Below are 7,162 nucleotides of genomic sequence, written 5' to 3'. Positions count from 1 at the left end.
CTCTCTCTCTCTCTCTCTCTCTCTCTCTCTCTCTCTCTCTCTCTCTCCGGAGCTCAGTGGCTACTGTGGTGGGGAGATAGGGGACTGTGGTGGTACCCCCTTGGGGCAGCCCACAAAAAGGCTGTCTCACCCCCTTCCCCTTGCTTGCCACTCACCCCATCTGGGTCCTGCAGTCACACTCTGTGGCAGGGCTGCGGTTAGCTGCTGCCTGTCGGCTGGTTAAAGAGGCACAATGAGGGTCCAAGGATACAAACATCAAGAAGGAGAAGCGCTGTTCACCACAGACGCCACTAGAGGGTGCTCGGCCACAGTGAGCTGAAAATAGGGGGGGGGGGCACTCTCAAAGCTGGCAGTGACTATTCTCCAGGGGGTTTGTTCTTATCTCCTTTATACATGCTCAGCACTTTTTCACAGGAAGCATGAGGGAGGTTTTGCTTGTGTGTGCGTGAGGGATAAGGAGAGATGTGGGTCTTAAATTAAAGTAAGTGGGGTTTTTAAAGACAAAAAGGGTTACTATGAGTCCCTGTCAGCTGTGTACTTGAAAGACACCTTGTGACATCAGGTATTTCATACCTACAGGGGCCTTTGTCGAGGTTGTTTACTCTCTTTATGAGACTACAATAGTGGGCTGTTTTATTTAGTCTGCGACGGGAAAAACTATTAGACATAAAAGACTTTGCTCTGTCAGCAGCCACACCCCCCCCCCCACACACCCCCCACCTTAGCTGCACACAGAGGAAGACTTACCTCGCAGTTTATGTTATGTTAGTGTGTCAAAGCCCGCGGCGAACATATCTGTCTGGTATGTGGTGGATTATTGCTGTGTCTGCGCGCTTGTACATCCGCGTAACACTACGTGTCTGCATGTGTGAACCATACTGCTGCTGTTCCTTTTTTTTTTTTTAAGGAATCAGGAAATGTCTGTTGGGTGTGCTGATAATCCCAGGTGTGTGTGTGTGTGTGTGTGTGTGTGTGTGTGTGTGTGTGTGTGTGCACGCACATAAGAGATTGTGTGCCTGAACCGTCTTTGTGCTAAAGTGAACTAGCAGGTTCCCTTTCAGAGCTATATGGCACATCTAGAGGGAAAGAGAGGAGGTCTTTTGAAGTTTTTTTGGTTCTACCATCCGTCTCCAGCTCACTGGCTTTCTTTTCATGCCAGCCATTGCAGAGGCCAGGCTCTTTAAAGAGAAACGCCCCGCCTGGCTCCTCCCTGCCGCGTCGCCATGGCGAAATGACAACAGACTATACGCTCACATGACCCTGCTGACAGTAACGCTCCTCTCTGTTTCGCCTTTGGCTTTTCGTCCTGGTTGTGATGTCTTAAAACAGTTGTCAGAAGCAGCTGAAGTGCACAACCATGACTTAAGAGTACACTCAACGAGTGAGCAGAGAAGCCTCGGGCTAGAGGCAATTAATGGACGTTAATGAACGCCTGCGCCCACGCTGCAGGTGCTAGCCCTCTGTCCTCTGGTTACTCCTCTCTGATCTGAACCAAAGTGTTTCCTTTACTCGCCAGCAGCCATAGAGGATGCTGTGACATTTCGCTTTAACACTGGAGGAGGAAAGGAGGAGGAGATGTATTGATTGCCCTCAGCTGCTCCTTCATAGCCTGCGTGCGTGGTTTGTGTTGGCTAAGCCCAAGCCTAATGGCTTTTTAGACTTCCATTAGGTCGTTGCAGGCAGCGTGGTTTAAGTAAGTAACAAAAGGCTCTGTCAGAATGCTTTAAGCATTAATAAGACAGTCGGTGTTACCTCTCCAGCCTGTCAGCTCATCAGGAACACACAAGTCGAAGATCACGAGGCCAGAAAGGCGGGGTACCAGCGTTTCTTTTGGCCTCGCTGTTTTTGGTAAGCCCAGAGTCCGATTAGTTTTTAGTCTTTTGGGACTTTGTTTTCGATTGAGCAGTGAAAGCCGCGGCTCACTCACCCCGTAAACCCGCGTGGCGTCCCTGGACCTGTGTCTAGTAAAACGGAATCCCGTCTCACACTGACAGACGTATGAGGGAGTGCCAGGAGTTGTGAACGTTCGTACGGTTCCCTTAACGAGGAGAGACACATGGCTCGATATCGGGAAAGGGGGCTCAATGGCGATGGGGTTACAAGCACGTCACTTGGTGTTGTATGGGAACCGCAGGCCTAAACCGGCATGAAAGGCAGAGTCTGTTGGCTTCTTTTGGGGAGTTCTTTTTGTTTGTTGTTGAGCTGTTTTATGTTCTGCTCCCTAAAACCATCTTGTTTTTATAAAAGTTGTTTATTAGGAGCAAGGTCCCTCTCTTTTGCAGAGAACAGCGCTGTGGCCTACGCCGTTTTTTCGACTCCCTGTAATTATTGGGTCGGGTTGGCTATGATGGCTGGCGTTTTGATATGCAGAGAGGCTGCACATATCTAATAGGAGCGTGGGCTGACACATACGCCCAGATGTGCTCAAATACATGCACATATACACTCGCTTCTCCAACAGTATTTCACACATGATCACATTAGTTTGATTCTGTTTCACCGGCCCGTGTGTGTGTGTGTACTCTGCTTTCTGGATATCGTGTGGTGTGTTCCCTCTGGTCTGCCTGTCTTTACTGTGTCCCTGCAATCCCTCAAAGTCCGGGGCTTTAATGCACCGCTTACCATATTTTTCCGCCGCGATGACTGTCGCTTTGCCGGGAAGGCATCACGTTGTGTGTTTGTGCGTGCACTTGTGCCATTTTTGGAAGCGTCCCTGTGTTTTCTCTGCACCGGCGCTACGGAAGCCTCCTGGGTCCGTATTCTGCTGCCCACATACCCCAGAATCTTGCTTTGGTTGGAAGTGTGTCTGTTTTTATTTCCAGCCGTCGTAAAGAAGACAAACTCCTCTACTGTCTCCCCATCCTATATTAACAAGCTGTGTTTGGCCCTGGACTCACCATAACGGGTCCGCTCTGTGCTGCCGCCGGCTACAGTAAAAATCAACACCTCCTCTACCCCAGACTGAGACTTTTCAATGTGTGGATCCAGTTTCACACCCCAAACATCTGCAGGTTTCAATCTCAGTTGCTTGCTTGGCAGACTATATCCAATTTGATATTATGCAATAATACCTTTTTACTCTATATATTCTATCCTTATAGCTGTGCATTTGTTGGCAGTTATTTTACAGGGTCATTAGTGCCACCCGAGGAATATCTCGGAGCTGCTCCAGGACCAGGACAGATCTACACTGCCCTTCTCATTGGCTGGCTGCTCTCAGGTCTGCCAACCAAGCAGGAAACAATCCAAGGGCCAAAACAATGAGCTGGCTGCAGATCAGTAGGGCCCCGCTCGGCCTCTCGCAGACGCTACGTCTTGTTTCCTTCTTGATTACTCACGCCTGCCTGATGAGCGGCGCACTAAGAAAACCCCTCTCTGTCTGCCTGTCCGTGAGAGACATCACAAAGAACAGGCTTTTTGTAGGAGACTGGTTTTGATTTGGAGGCTGGAATGCCTTTGTGATAATGTCGCAAGATTTGTTGGCAGGGATGTGATGGATGCGTGTGAGACAAAAGGAGAAGCGCTCTGGGGGGGGGTTAGGATGCGTTTATGCTCATGAAACAGACACATTCGGGTATTAGAAGCTAGCTTTCTGAATATGGCTGGGTGTGCTGGTGAGCTTTGTCTGTGCTGATTTATGTCGGTTTTCCACTGATGGGCTTCCAGGGTCTGGCCATAAACAGCCTTTAAACGGGGGGAATAGCAGCACTGGCACTGAAGTCCAAACTGTATTACCACCCAAGCATGCTGATCGCCTGCTGTGGGCTCGGTCCCCTTTTCGCCTGGTCCTCCCACCAATGCTCGTTATCCCCTGCCCCCCCCCCCCCCCCTTACCCGCCAGGCCGGAGGTAGGAAATCAAACCAATTACGGTTGTATTTAAAGAAAATTGGAGCAGGGCCGGAAAAGTGGGGGCATTTCTAAAAACCACAAAAAGAAAACTGCAGGGCCGCTCTTTGGCAAAATACAAGGTGACCATGGTGCAGAGTGAAATGGCACTTCTCTGAAAACACAAGGAAAAATGGACTGTTTGATTTAGTGAATAAGCAATGAACATCTTCTTTATCTAGATAACACATGTAGAGGCAGTCGCACACATTACCAACTAAACGTCGACCAAAGAATAATTCCTTTCGGCGTCCTCAATAATCTGTTTCTGTGTCCGTCTCGGTGAGTGAGATTGATGGGTTTTGCGTCTCTCGTGGACCCGTTTGATGGATGGTTTTTCTGGACCGACTGTGTTTGTGTTCGGGTCTGCCGTACCCTGCTGCGAGCGGCCTGCCAGAGAAGGCCGCACTTCATGATGTGGCTGAATACGCCAAGACGTCCCGGAGCCCAAATCCTCCTTGGCTCGCTCTGCTGCTGCAGACCCTGCTGGGGTTCAGCACTGGGCCTCTCATGAAGCCCAAACACCTGCAGGCTTCAAACCGGGGGAGGATCAAGTTTTTGTATTGCATGCGCATGATCCTTTGGCCGGAGTGTGTCACAGTCCGGGGGCCATCTTTACAGCCCAAAAAAAGCTTGTCTGGGATCAGCGTTGTAGTTGATCTGATGTATTCTCTCTGCTTTACCTCTCTCTCTGATCTTCCTCCTCCTCGCTGTCATCTCTCAGGAAAGCCCCCTCATTACTAGGCCCTGGATGTAAATGTTTCATTTTCCATCCACCCCACAAGCCCTCTTTGTTCCACGGGCCATTTGGCTGTTATATTTCAGCACTTAAAAGCAATTATTCCTACATATGAATGCTCCCCAACAGACGTCTACAGACACTCAAAAGATAACTTTCTTCCTTCATCTTCCTCTCTGCCTCATGGGCAAAAACAAAAGGAGGACAAATCAAGGTGTCTGGTATCTGTAGACCAACACACACGAGGCGTTTCGCTGCATGGATGTGTGTAAACCCACCTACACACACACACACTCATACCTGATGATAGACCTTTGTCCGTGCAGGTGCATGCACAGAGAAGAACCCCCCCCCCCCCCCCACACACACACACACAAACTATTTACTTCACACACACACACACACACACACACACACACCGTAAAGAGTGTAAGATGAGCTCCCATTAAGGATGAAAACAAACCAGTGAGTGGGTGGTGTCCCCCGAGGAACTCCACAGTCGCTATAGTGGAACCGTGGAACCATGGGAACTGCTTAGCAGATGCCTGGGGGGCCGCAGACACGGGGGTGTGTAATACCGCCACACACACACAGTGCAGACTGGAGATGGAAACACTAAAGCGATGGCTTTTAGTCACCTCACGTGTCTGACAACAACAATAGCTGACACTACATTGGGTGTCAGCAGCAGCCTGATTTATTCAGACTTGGCTTCGATCTCCGTGACGCCAATGTGTACGCTCAAAGGGCCAAAATAGCAACAGCAATGAAACTGACCGTTACAGAATGACTTTGTGAGATGATGACAGACACATCTCTTTTTTTTTTTTTGCAAAGTTGCAGGTCTGCGGCGCTTCAGCGGTTTTCACTGGGTTCTCTACAGCCACGCAAGCCATTACTGGTGCAAGCTTGTTAGTCGTCTAGGTGGTGGTCAGTTGGACAGAAGCAGAACTTGGGGACAAACAATCGAAGCCGTGCATTTATCAGACTGTGCTGCCTTCAAGAGTAGATAGTGGGAACGAGAAAGGAAAGGACGATGCCAGCTATTAGTGACCGCTCACGTTCCCACGTGATCCAAAACAGACTTGAGCAATCATCCTCATTTTGCTCACCACTTGCGTACATGGAGGAAAAAAGGAAGGGAGATGGAAAGATAGAAAGTGTGTATGTGAACCGCCTATTTCGCGTGTTCCCCTGCTTGAGCAGGAAGTGAACAGAGACCTGGTCCACAGGGATCTCTGTTTCCCCTTCTCGCCTTTTTCCCCCCCCCCCCCCCTACTCAGGACCCCAACATGATGGGGGAGAGCCTGGCAGAGAGCTGCAGTGTGTGGTGTTTATGGCTCTGTATGAGTGTGTGTGTGTGTGTGTGTGTGTTAATTTCCTGTTTTATAGAGGAAGCAGTGTTCGCATGTACAGATCGTTACTCTGATTTTCTCTGTGAGAAAAAGAGGACAGGAAAAAAATAAATAAAAGACTGTAAATTCTCATGAATCTGTATGGGAAATGACCAGCATTGTTTCTGGGAATCTGGCCGACTCCCTTAGTGAAAAACATATTTTGGTTCACTGGTAAAGTGGAAATGCAATGACTAAATCAGACTTTGAAAAGCGTGTAATTTCATTATTTCAGCCAAGAAGATTCCTGAAACACTACAAGCTATTATCCTCAAATATCAAATGTTCTTTCTTTCCCTAACTTACTCATTAAATTAAGGCCAGATTGGTTAGACACAGCAAGCTGTGGTCGTTATGCAACAACAAGCCGTCAGGGCATCTAAATGAAAGTTAGCTGCCGTGGTCTTACCCAGAATACCCTCTAACCATGGACTGGGCCATAGGTCCATGATGCTGTGGTCTGTTGGGTTTCTGCGTATAAATGTATCAAGGCCTTCTGGTTTTGACTCATTTACATGTCTTGGTTTCCTCTGACGAGATGAGTGGGCAAGGATGACTCCGTTCAGCAGAAGATTGTTTAGCCTTCAACTTCTCCGTACTCTTCGGGCCCTTCTCTGTAGGACTGCTACCGTGTCAATGGGGCATTTGTAAGGTTCTTTGAATCGCTGCCGCATAGTTCTAATAAAAAACAACTTTGTCCAAGCTAAATGGTCTTCATTGAACTAATTTTTAGAAGTAGTGGGATGAAATGGACAAAATAGATATTGGTTGATGCTAACGGACAGATTTGCCAAACAGAAAGACATTTATTGAAATAGGTAAAAGTACATTGGAAATAAGTGTAAACATCTTGTATATGTATGTATATATGTACATATATATATATATATGTATGTGTGTATGTGTATATATGTATGTATGTATGTATGTATATATATATACACACACATATATACACACACATACACACATATACACTTGTATACACACATATACACACACACATACACACATATATACATACACACACACATATATATATATATACACACACATACACACACACACATATATACATACACACACACATATATATACATACACACACACATATATATATATACATACACACACACACATATA

This window comes from Anarrhichthys ocellatus, unplaced genomic scaffold (assembly GCF_004355925.1).
Source record: "Anarrhichthys ocellatus isolate YVR2014 unplaced genomic scaffold, GSC_Weel_1.0 scaffold7, whole genome shotgun sequence".
Classification (NCBI taxonomy): Eukaryota; Metazoa; Chordata; class Actinopteri; order Perciformes; family Anarhichadidae; genus Anarrhichthys; species Anarrhichthys ocellatus.
Note: the sequence above shows the minus strand (reverse complement) of the source record.